Source organism: Protopterus annectens, chromosome 9.part0 (genome assembly GCF_019279795.1).
Source record: "Protopterus annectens isolate FY-2018-M chromosome 9.part0, PAN1.0, whole genome shotgun sequence".
In the NCBI taxonomy this organism is placed as follows: Eukaryota; Metazoa; Chordata; order Ceratodontiformes; family Protopteridae; genus Protopterus; species Protopterus annectens.
Genome location: NC_056743.1, coordinates 1,185,510,785 through 1,185,524,272, shown reverse-complemented (window position 1 = coordinate 1,185,524,272; position 13,488 = coordinate 1,185,510,785). Strand labels below are relative to the sequence as shown.

The following is a 13,488-nucleotide window of genomic DNA, read 5'->3' as shown; positions in this document are numbered from 1 at the left end:
TACACACACACATACCAGCAATCCAACACATACTCTATAGTGGGTGAAGGTGGGTGTCAGTATCACAAGGTAGACAGTCACCACACATGTGTCAGCATGCAGAATATGTGTTGCACAAGACCATGCAATGCAAGTGTAGATGCCCCTATTAAATGGCAGTATACATGGCTTTGATGCAACTGTGTAGTTGTTCAGTGATTGGCTACACCTTGGAACACCACCCTGGAACACAATGTGTACATGGACACAACATTGCTGTGCAGGTATTATCAGCTCTGCAATGCCCTGTGCACCATCACTCACAAGTATACATCCCATGGCTGCATGTGTTATCTGTGTGACACATAGATACCCATGTCTGAGTGCAGTATCTTTGTCCATAGCACATAATAGTGGGCACGGGTGTAGCACATGCATGCTATGTACACACACGGGATGTGCGGTGCATGTTGACGTGAAGGAATCCCAATGCTCGACATGGCCAGTGTACAGTGGTTATGGTGAGTGTGGGACATATTGCAGATATGTGGGTGCTAGACATGGCATGGCATGCTATACGACTGCAACATTAAACACCACACATACCCAATGTGTGTCAAGTGACCTATACACCCACTAGCATTCCAGGACATATATGTGACACTTTGTGTGGATGGTGACTGCTGTGCATATTGTGTATACTGGCATATGTAAGCACACAAACAACATGCTATGCATATTGTGTATAGGTGCATATGTTTGCACACACACAACACTGAGGTGCAAAGCAATAACTGCTATGAGTAGTACTGTGGTCACTGTAACTGGATGGGGTGTAGTACCCTGTGCCATCATCAACATGCATCTTGTGGTCACTCATAATTACTAATGTGTGCAAGACCACCGCCTAGCATGCTGTACCTGAACTGCAGTGCCATGGCTACGTTCACAATTACACAGCCACCTTGTACATGGGTGTGTGAGGTGCCCAATAGGGAACATTGCCTAACATGACTGTGTTATGTGTTGCAGAGTGTTGCACAGCCCCATGATAGGCCTCTACCCCTGAGGTACATCATGTGTGTGTGCATGACATGTGGGATACTGAAGTGTGACCTTACAGCGGGTGTGTGGTAATGCCAAATGTATCATGTTTTCATGTACTGCGTATGATAAACATGTTCTGTTGTGTACAGCTGTAGCAACTATGCATATCCAATGTGCAGTACAGTGTTGCCACAATTGTGTCTGCTGCACTGTGCATTGTATGTGATTGAGGCAGCTACTGACTTTACTGAGATGATTGATGTCTCACAGCAAACATGCACAGCATGCATTATGCGTAGGTGTGTTATGTGTACATGGCCTACACCTCACCTATGACATGCACATTTCATTACCAATATTAAAGTGTTAACACATTCATCAGCATGTATTGTCTGCCCTGCTGTCACACCAGAGGGACCTAGATGAATATGACACAGTTTGTCAGTGGCCACAACTGTGGCATTGCTACTGTGAGTGTGCTAAACGACAGTGGAACAACAGTCAACAGTCACAGGTGTACGGATACTATTCCAAATATCAGTATTGCTTACGTTAGACAGCACAACTGCTAAATACACAGTACACATCTCACATATGCATATTCTAACAATACAGGTAACGGTAGTCTACAGCTAGGGCATATTACCTGCATGCTCCATGTCATTCTGCTAGGTGGCTCCAGCCTCCATGATGACACATGTGTGATGCTGTTGCTGCTCTAGGCCAGGAGCCACCACGCTTAGGAGCAGCTCCTCCACTCTGGTGAGGGGGGATGTATAGCCGCCACACCACCTGTGGCAAGCTGTTGCCTATGGATATCAGACGCATGCCACTGGACATGTCTAATTAAATCACTGCAGTGATGGCGTACCTGCTCATATGTCCTTTTATGCATGCATATGTCATTTACCCAGCGAACAAGGTCTTGCCACAGTGCAGTATGGTCATGCTGGTGCTGGCTGGCCCTGGAAAAATGCAGGTTATAGTGCTGCACTAGGCTGTTCAGAATTTCCTGCTCCTCCGCAGCTGAATACGATGGATTACGTTGATGAGCCATAACCCTGGAAGACAATTAAACGATATGTGTGAGCATGTCATATGGCACACTTAACATTATGAAGTACAGATATCACTTAACTGCCATATATAGCATCTATCTGTCTATCAGAGGATACACACATTCAATACCACACATCAGTGTTCAGCCCACAACTGGCTGACAGTGCCTGCAACACTCCATATAACACACCAGTATACACCAGTAGTCGGCACACTGTTTGGGATACAATGCACAACCTCGCCCCAGGGGTATATATCAAGCTAATGCATGAAGAAATATGTCATCCAATGCAATAAATGTCATGTACATTTACAGTATTACCGGTAAACCACCCTAGTCTTTGATGCCATACCCCTACCTAACATATGTGCACGGTTGTTAATATAGCTGGCATACTGCTGTAACAGAGTATACATGTTGCTAGGTACACACACATACCCTGTAGCACACATGTCATTGCGGGCATGGTACAGGCATCATTAAACACACATCAGACATACATACAACACACAGATGTATGCCGACACAGATGAGCATTACCTGTGTACCTTATAGTACTGTGTGCCCCTACTTACAGATACCTATGCCTGTGGTATGTAATCTGGGCAGACTACAGGAAACACACAAGACACTGTTACCAGGGACTGTGAACATACACCATACTGTGCTGTTTAGGCCTACAGCTTCAGGTAGTACAACAGTTCATATGTGAGCTGGAGTCACCAGCAGTACCACTTACTGAGCATACATGTATTGCTTCAGCCTACATTGGGACACCACAGTCATACACAAGGAACTACGTCACAACATATGCCATCCTACTATGTCTGCATCCCAATAACTGACACATCTTTCTCCGGCCTCACACCTAGGACACAAACTACCATGACAGACACAACCTCACACTAAGCTATCACACCTTTACAAACCTTGCACACAGTCACTGTCACACTCATTCCACCTCACATGGCAGATATTGCACTGAGTACATGTGTGTGTGCATTGTGTCATAGGTAGGTAATATGCTATTGGCCCAAGGGCCTAGAGCAGCCTAGCCATATGCTACCCTGGCCTTTGACACACATGTAATGTGATTTCACTTTCTCCTGTCAACTGGATACACAGATGTGACTCCCAGGGCATATTACCTATCTCCAAAACAATCATCAGGGGTATGTATGACATTTGCTAATGAGGAGCCTTGTTTGTTCATGCTGGGTGGTTTAGTCCAGAGTATGGCATATTTGTGCATAGGAACCTGTACCTCCAGCATGTGCTGCTTAGTGAGGTGACAAGGATTAGGGCCCTAGGTCATGTAGCCCACAGGGATTGTGAGGTGTTGTCATGGTGGTTGGCCAACTGCTATGGGTGTGACATACCTCTGTATGTCCGGCAGTGGTAACCTCTGGGTGGGCGGCATGCAATTCACTCTAGCTGTGGTTTGTGAGTCAGTCTGCATAGGGCATGTGTTTGTGGGCAGTATTACTCTTTGTTAGGTATGTCTGTGGCTTTTCCACTTACTGTAGTTGTCATGTGAGGTACATACCACATGCGGCATTGTGATGAGTAGAGGGGAACACAGACCTATATTTCCCTAGATGACACACCTTTTGTGATGACATGTACCACGTAGACAGATTACATTACTACTGTTGTCACTGTGATTATCAAAGGGGAGCCTACTGTCCATCTGTGTCCCATGTACCCTTCTGACACCATCAGTCTTAGGCAGGCTACCACCTATGTGGCAGTTACTGCGTAAGGTGTTTTGGAATGGGGTATGGCACTGCGGTATCAACACTGGTGTTCAGTCCATGCCTTGGACAACAGACACCTGTTGCAGTACATATGACCCCGTGTATCCCTCACTCTCTCTCTCATATATATATATATATATATATATATATATATATATATATATACACATACATACATATATACATATCTATCCATATCTAGCCGTATCTATCCATATCTATACATATCTATACATATCTATACATATCCATACATATCCATACATATCTATGTATATATCTATAGATATCTACATATATCCATATATATCCATATATAGCTATATATATCTATATATATTCATATATATCGATATCCATATATATCCATATATATCTAAATGTATCCATATATATATCTATATATCTATACACACATATATATGTATATATACATGTATATATTCACATACATGTAAACATCCATTGCTGTACATATAGCTGCACACATAGGCACATATACTGCCCTCCTTTCATGGTGGGGATGTCAGTTATGCAACAGTTGTGAGACATACAGTTATGTAATACTATTGCACAATGTTGTGCAGAATGCATTCTGCTGTCCTCAGGCCGTATAGCTGTTGCAGGCCTCACTGCCTGTAGCTCAGTCCCACAGTGTTTAACACCACATGACATATACTGGCACTGCTTGCTTTCTGCAATGTCACACACTACAACATACATACATATGTACACATAGCAGCCTTCAACAACATACTTATGTCCAGCCTTCACTAACAGTTGCAGTATGTCCCTTGCCCTATGCAAATGTGCATGTACATATAGATACGGACTGCTGCCACATATGGATGATTCACAGTATATAGAGTACCCTTCAGACACATCTTTTGGATGTCACCAAATACATATCTGTTACATACCTTACCTTTGTATTCCTCACCTCCGTCTGTTGTAGGTATTGTTTTTTTATTTATTTATTTTTTTGTTTTGTTTTCTCTGTGTGTTGCTGTTTGTTTTCAGTGTCTGTCTCCTTCTGCCTGTTTGTGTCTGTCTGTCTCTGTCTCTCTCTCTCATCCTCTCTCTCTCTCTCCCAGTTGTTGCAATGATATTATTGCATGTGTGGACAGCAGATACAGGCTGCTTTTCTAGGTATCTGCACATGTGCATGTGATGGCCTCTGCACCAATTGGTGCCCACCATTTAGTAATTGCATGCAGCCTGCTGTGTGGTAATTGCAGTTCTCACTGTGATTTCAGGACACTGCTATAAAATGATAGACTAGGTAGGCATAGCCCTTTCAGTTTTGCAAGGTGGGGACCATGCTTGTTTGCTGTGAACACTGTTGTCTCAGTCAGAAGGTTGGTATATGTCTCCTATCTGAAGCTGGGTTGTAGCCAGTGAAATGCATGTTGTACTGAAACCTGACTGCTGCTTCTTCCAGTGCACTCTTCTCAGTGTGTAGGTTTACTCACATCTCCTAATGCTAACACTGGATACATGGGAGTATGTACTTTCTTTTCAAATTAGAGAATTAACTGGCATACAACAGTAGTTATTGCAATGTATTCCTATGGCTTTCCTATTTTCCCTTTACATTCACTCATTGTAATGCATGTTATATTTCTTTCAGCACCAAGTTATATTATATCTGCTGTGGTGTAGTGGTACTTCATGCAGACTGGTGAGTCCAAGAGCCCGGGTTTAGGACTGACAAGGTTTTTTATTTTGCTGCTGAGCAGTACAAGGGCCTTGTCATACAGAGTGACTAAGGCACTTTTAAGCAGTTGTAAGCGGATTTGCGTGGGTTTGCATGACGCTTAGCGATGCTAAGCTAAGCTTAGCTTAGCTTATTTTATTTTAGCAATACTAAGCCAAGCTTGGCTTAGCTTATCATATCTTAGCAATGCTAAGCTAAGCGCACATATGTGCACACTGGTGCAAACCTGCTTACTACTGTTTACAAGTTCTCACTCCCACTAACCCCTGCGCTCATTTCTTTGACAGAAAAGTAAATGGGGAGATAGGAATGTGTTGATAAAGGGTGCACAAAGAGGGGAAGACAGTAGGGAAACCAGCTCGAGATGTACAGGATGGGTGTGGAGATGGTCCATAGCTGACAATTTCTTTACCAGCAGCAGCTGTGCATATGCAATACATTAAGAGAGATATTTGAAACCTTCCACCCCTGAGTGAGGGCTGAGGACAACTAAGTGTGTTGTACTACCAATTATGAATATCAGGTGCATGCACTGTTTGTGAACTGCTACACTGTCATTAGTACGTTACTCACTTCTGAACAGTTTGTGGTTTGCTTGTGTTGACATTAGCACAGTCTGCTCAGGACAACTGGACATATTTCACTACTGTATATGCCTACCTACACCCTTGGTTGAGCCTGACTACACGGGTATATAGTACCTTTGGGTAGGGGTGCAGAAGTGCAGAGTGTATTATTTATTATCATGTGATGTTAATCTTACTAAACATGCAGAGTTGCTGTGTACCTGTAAGTCTATGAAGGATTGTAATCTGTCTGAGTAGCTCTCACCTGTGGACATATCCAGATGGTAGACAGAATTCAGCCTAGTATTCTTTGACTGTGCACGACAGCAGTCATTTCAGCACCTGAACAATGGCATTGTCACAGGTGGTTGCTAGCAGTACATGGCTACATCCTTTGATATTTCTGTGTTGTACTTCTACATAAGGGCATGCTTGTGGGATTCATTCTACAGCTATTTGCAGAGTGTGTAACAGCAGACAAGCTGGAATGCCTGTGTGTTTCTGACTCTTCCAGGCCTCAGATACTCTCACGTATATATTTGAACAGCCTCAGGAAAGGTACATATAACCGGGATACACCTGTGATATATTTCAGACATTTTGCAGTTCAGACTTTGGGGGATTCAGAGCATATGTATTACTACACCTTTTCTGATGTGCAAGCATTGTCTACTCTCACTTATTGACATTTGTCATTAAGTGAGATTACCCACCTTTCTGCCTACTGTTAGTATATTTCACAGGGAGTCAGAGGGGCACAGCTAACATTTGTTTACAAATCAGGGTCATCACTGTAGAGCAGTCACTGTTGGGATGTCTGGCCTGTGACCTATGCTAATATGCCAGTGTTTATCCTGCTCTGATACTGTGTGGGGTTTGTAAGGTGCTACTGTAACATTATTCCCTACTAGCATGGCTGATTCTCTTTTCACAGTCATGTCATGCAACTCCACAACACCTGCTGGTTAAGGCCCACAGAACAAGATTTGTGTTATGCCATTCCTATTTTCCCTTTACATTCACTCATGGTAATGCATGATATATTGCTTTCAGCACTAAGTTATTGTATATCTGCTCTGGTGTAGTGGTACTTCATGCAGACTGGTGAGTTCAAGGTCCCGGGTTCGAGACTGACAAGGACATTTTATTTTGCTGCTGAGCAGTATAAGGGCCTTGTCATACAGAGTGACTAAGGCACTTTTAAGCAGTTGTAAGCGGGTTTGCGTGGGTTTGCACGATGCTTAGCTAAGCGCACACAAGCTCACACTCGCACACCCCCACTAACTACTGCTTAAAAGTGCTTACTCCCGCTAACCCCCACACTAATTTCTTTTAAAGAAAAGAAAACGTGGAGATAGGAAAGTGGTGTAAAAGGGGGCACAAAGAGGGAAAGACAGTAGGGAAACCAGCTCGGAATATGCAGGATGGGTGTAGGGAAGGTCCATAGCTGCCCATTTCTTTACCAGCAACAGCTGTGCATATGTTTGAAATTTGGTGAGAAATTTGAAACCTTCCACCCCTGAGAGAGGGGTGAGGACAACAAAATATGTTGTACTGCCAATTAGAATTATCAGTTTACATGTCCAGCGGACGTGTGTGAATTGGGCAGCTATGTATGGGGCGTAATTTTTTTGTGGGAACAGATTGCCCTTTTTTTTTTTTTTCAGGTGAGAGTGGAATGTGAGGTAGAGGAAGTAGGTATATTTGGGGAGGTAGGTTGGGGAGGTAAACAGACAAGACAAACAAGATGCATACAGGGACAGAGTTTGACACATGGGGTGGGTCAACAATTGATGGGGAAGGATGTTTGGAAATCGCAAGCCCATGAGCCCACAGATGGTAACAGTGGAACTGAGATCCCCACCCATGGGCAGTCACCACTGCACCTTCACAGCCCCAAGGGTGGCTGTGCTGAGGGCTGTGTAGGATAGGCAGGCTCACCCGAGAGGCGCGCCACTCTCGCCTCGAGCTGGCGTAGGGGATCAGCTACTGAACGCTGGATCTCCCTACGCACCACAGCCCGGACCCTAGCAAGGGTGACAGGTGGCCCTCCTCTGCCCATGCTTGCATGGGGGGGTGAGCCCAATCCCCTGCAGCGCTTCCACCCGAAGGTGGCATAGGATCAATGGAGGAGGGGAGCCCGGACTGGGCACCAGAGCCACTGGTGCCAGGTGCACTCGCCAACTGAGGAGGGACAGGTGGGTCCGCTGGGACCAGCCTTCCCATACATTCTGTGATTAGGTGTGTTTAATTACAACATAAACAACAGCACTCCAGATTAGTTGTAATAGCATGCAGTAATATTCCCATTAACCCAACACACCAAGGTTCCAACAGTTGAACAGCAAGCATAACACATGCATATATTGAACGACAGTGGATATTCCAACAGCATGCAGGGATGTTTGGTAGCAACAGGCCACCATGAACGTGGTGTTTGAACAGGGCACATGCATCAACATCAATGCAAATATTTATAAAACAATAGGACATATGTCCCAACAAATATTTAAGGTTACACATACCCATTGAGATGTGGATTTGCATGGTTTATGCACATATGGTAGGGTGTAGAAAAAACCTCAGTTAACATCTTATAATGACCTTTTAGCCTACACTACATTCCCAGTGACTGCAAGTGTATATCCCCTACCTGTATTATTACACTTGCCACCATACATTAGGTTGTGTCATGGGTTTGGCTAGTTCAGTATATGACTGACCTATATCTGACATACTAACTGTCCAGGATGCAGATGTTACTGCTACATATTTCTTGTTTGCATTTATATTTCTTTATCTACATATCTGGGATGTTTTCACATGACATTTTCACTTTGATTTGTACAGAACCCTGCATTTCTTGACACACAGTCACATTTCTGGTGAATAACATGCTACATGTGTGCCAGGTTTACTTATTCATGCCAGCCAGTAACTGACTATTGTGGACTGTATATATGTTTCACAGCTACTAGCACTTCCATCACCCACTTTATATGGGACTGCATAACTCTGGGTTGCCAGCACATTTTCAAACAGTACTGTTTGTATAATGCAAGGGTACAACAACATTTCAGACTCTGTGACACAGACACACTCTGGGTTTTAGACCTTTATTAATGACATTGCACGCTTTTCCACAGGCTCACTCCTTTATTTGTTTTAATGGTGTTTATGGCAGATATGTTCAAGACATATTATACCTTTATTAATAGGTTAGAACAATCTTTTTTCAGGCTCACTCACTTATGTTGTATGACAGTGCCTGAAGGGATATTATTCCAGACATATGTTACCTTTCTTAATGGGTTACTACAGTCTTTTTCAGTCTCTCTGACGTTTTTATCTGACAGTACATGCAGAGGACTTATTCAGGCAATTCTATGGCTGTTTTATTGGACTTCAGCACTTTCTTTCATGCTCTCTCCCATATTTTATATAACAATACATGCAGAATAATCACTAACCTGCCTGGTGGCGCAGCCTTAGCAGCCTATCAGCATAGGCTTGCTGATTCGTAGCACGGTCACCTGCAGCTGTAAAGTAAATGAAGGGATATTGAGACATACCTATCCGTTATACATACTCTATTATCAATTCTTACATACTGCATTCCATGGCTACATACTTAGTTGTGGGGCATTCTGCATCCCACGGGCCTCCTGTATCCACTGGTTCAGGTGGTCCTGCTTTTGTCTCTTCGGGTCTGCATGGTGGTGACGGACCTGCTCACCAGTCTGAGAAATGCCTGTGGCACTGGTGAGGTCACAAGCTAACCAGTTCCAAGCCTCTGCATTGTACTCCGTCCCTTGGAACTGGCCCTGCAGAAGTCTTGACTCGTGATGGTGGACAAGGAGCCAAACCATGTATTTGGACTCCTCGATGCCCCAACGTTGCACTCGGAAGCTTGAACCCTCTCCTGCACCTGCCATTTTGACTGCAAATGTGAGCTACAATTAGTTATGGTGAGTATTCCCGCTTATGGGGCTTAAATATGCCTCATTTCCCACACTTTTTTGTGATTGGCCATTTTGTAAAATTCTCGGCTGACTGCAGACCTCCTTAGTAATGGTTAAACTACCATTCGTAAGTTTATGAATGTTAATAGTGGCTGCTTCTCCTATGTTGTCATAGCTTAGTGGTTCTGTACTTTTATTATGATGCACAGGGTCCTGGGTTCGAGCCTTGTCATTCTTTTATTTTAATGCTGTCTAGACAGGCTAGGGGGTGTGACTGCGTTTAAGCAACTTAGCTCTACGTTGCTCCACTGTGCCCTACGGTGCCCTGGTTGGCACGGCACGCACGTCCGTGCAAACACATTGCGCTGGGTAAAGCGCTTTTAAACTTTGGGCAACTCTATTGCGCTGGGTAAAGCACTATTAAACTATGGGCAACTCTGTTTAGCTAGGTAAAGTGCTATTAGACTATGGGCACCTCTGTTTAGCTGGGTAAAGCGCTATTAAACTATGGGCACCTGTGTTTAGCTGTGTAAAGCGTTGTTTAACAGTAGGCTATTATATATCTGCATCCTTTAAAAATATTTAGTTTGTTCACTGATACATTGGCCATGTCACTGCTTTTAATAAAATTTTAATCATATATGTCTGGTATTATTTCAAATACTGATTTAAAACATAAATAAGAAGGGGAGTGGTGGGACTCGAACCGTGAATGCCTTCTCTTTGTGCATACGCTCGACCATTATGCTACTGCAATTTGGTGTGATTTGCATAAATCATTCTTTCTTATGCTCTTCCATATCAGAATTGCTAACTCTAGCTAAGCAATGGGCATACCCCCGCACACACGCGCAAATACGGGCAGCTATATCGTGGATTTAAAAAAATATATATAATTATTTACTTTATATAAGTGTGATGGAGGTTTACAGTGTCAGGGAGTGTGGAAGTTACCTGTAACACATTGCATTTAAGTTACCTGGCAATTGCTCACTAAAGCAATTATATAAGTCAGCACTAAAAAATTAAAAGCACTACACCCTCACAAACTCCCCTTGAGTACCTTGTTCCCCACTGGCCCTTTTTTTCAATTATAAAGGAATTCCCAATACTATTCTAGCATGTCCAAAGGTCAGTTGTCAATCACCTCTCCGTCCAGCTGATGAATCTGGAAATCTTGAGGTAATGTTACAACTGTCTCATGTACACAGACAACCCTCTCCTCCTCCCAACAAATTCCAACACATGTGAGAGATGCGACCATATAGCCAAACTGGAGGCTAAACTCTCTCAACTCAGTACTGGCGTAACCAGTCAGGTGGAGAAGGAAACGACACTCACTACAATTCCAGTCTCACATAGACCTACCACAACAGCAAACCAAACACATAAACACACAAAAACATACTCGGAGGCTCTAAATAAAAATCTGCCTAAGCAACAGAGACCTCCAAAGCAGACACCCAAGCAACCGCTACCCCAAAACAAAACATGTGCAACACATAGCTCACAAAGCCAGTGTGCCGAACAGTCACAGTCCTTAAGGCTAAACAACACACCTGATACATTTGTAATATGTGACTCTATCATCAGGCACACTGACGTCCCGCTCACCAGGCTGAACAAGGAGAAGGTCACGGTGAGCTGCCTGTCGGGTGCTAGGATCCGCTACATAACACAAGCACTCAAGTCACTCCAAGGCAAGTACAAATATGACTTGGTCATTGTCCATGCTGGTGTGAATGAACTGAGACGTACCTCCCTGGACTACATGAAAAGAGACATAGAGGAGGTCTCTGAGCATGTAGCCCAGGCTGGTATGACCCTGACCTTGAGTAGCATCTTACCCTCACCAAGAATGATGCCACAATATGAAGACAAAATGATCAATTTCAACAATTGACTTAAGTATTGGTGTCATTCAAAGGGGATCCAATGCCTGTCAGCCTGGGATGACATGCTCCACAAGCCACGATGCTTCGCTAGGGACGGCTTGCACCTGTCACCCCTGGGCTTTTGGATATTGGCAAAGGCTCTTGCTTCCCCCATAGTGCCTTTTTTAGGCAAGGCTCAAAAGACAAACCCACCTCCATAGGTAACACAAGGGATAAGAAACTAAGAGTAATGTTACTCAACGCCAGAAGTCTAAACCTCAAGATGCACGCACTCAAAACTCTCCTTAGCATGGAGAACATCGATATCTGTGCAGTAACAGAAACCTGGTTCCCAAGAGCACCCCAGCACTACCAGTTTATACCTCATACCATGCTTCTCGGCCCCAAAACTTGGACCGAACCACAAAAGGAGGGGGAGTATCAATATTCGTCAAAGATACCCACACCTCCAGGTTGGTGGCGCAGCACGAAGCATCAGAGACTATCCATGTGCAACTAACAGTGGGTAAAACTGCCTTCCAGTTTATAGCCTGCTACAGACCACCCTCCCAAACCCAGGAACCCCACTCGGCCTTCCTGAGAACACTGGAAAATATGAAGGTCTCTCCAAACACCATTATATTGGGCGACTTCAACTACCCAAACTTAGACTGGGAGCATTACTCTAGCTCCAACACCCTAGCCCAAAGGTTCCTAGAATTTATAAACTCATATACTTTGGAACAACTTGTTACCACTCCCAGAAGAGAGGAAAATATACTGGACCTGATCATCACCAACATGGGGACTCTATGCTCCAGACCAGAAGTTTATCCCTCACTGGTAAGATCAGACCATAAACTAATTTCACTGGATATTCACATCCCGACCCCACGCCCTGCCCAGAAAACCACAGTGAAAAACTTCTCTAAAGCAAATTTCACACTCCTCAAAACCGAGGTGGAATCCTTCAAAGCCCCCGAGCCTGTGGAAAATACGGCCCAGACCGCAGAATCCTTTATAAACGCATTCTATGAACACCTTCAGGAATGCATGGATCATGCAATCCCAAATAAAACCAAGACCCAATCCTCCAAAGGCAAATGTCCTGTCTGGTGGACCCCAGCCATAAACAAACTATACAATAGAAGGAGGAAGCTACTACATGATAGAGCAAAATTCCAAAAAGGGAAGGCATCTCTGATCAGTATTAGCAAAAAACTACGGGCACTCATAAAATCGTCTAAGGCCAGCTTCAAGAGAAAAATTGCACAGGACACTAAGGATAATCACAAGGCTTTCTTTAGTTATGTTAGAAACCTGGGTGGGAATTCCCAGATATGCTCAGAATTAGTCCAAAATGACAAAAAATACATCGAACCCACAGACATTGCCAACATCCTAGCTGACAGGTTCAGCGCAAACGTCTCCCCCCCTCCACACCAAAAGGGCAAATATCTATCCCAGCAAAAGCCAAACACACTCTGGCTAGGCTTATAAATGCCCTAGGGCAGATAGCCTAGTAT

The 13,488-nt window shown here is 43.9% G+C and overlaps 1 protein-coding gene across 1 annotated transcript in view; it reads left to right on the top strand.

The window, feature by feature from the left end:
- Window positions 1-13,488, top strand: part of ALDH3B1 (aldehyde dehydrogenase 3 family member B1) — a 1,341,938-nt gene that overhangs the window by 108,942 nt on the left and 1,219,508 nt on the right. The window lies entirely within an intron of this gene.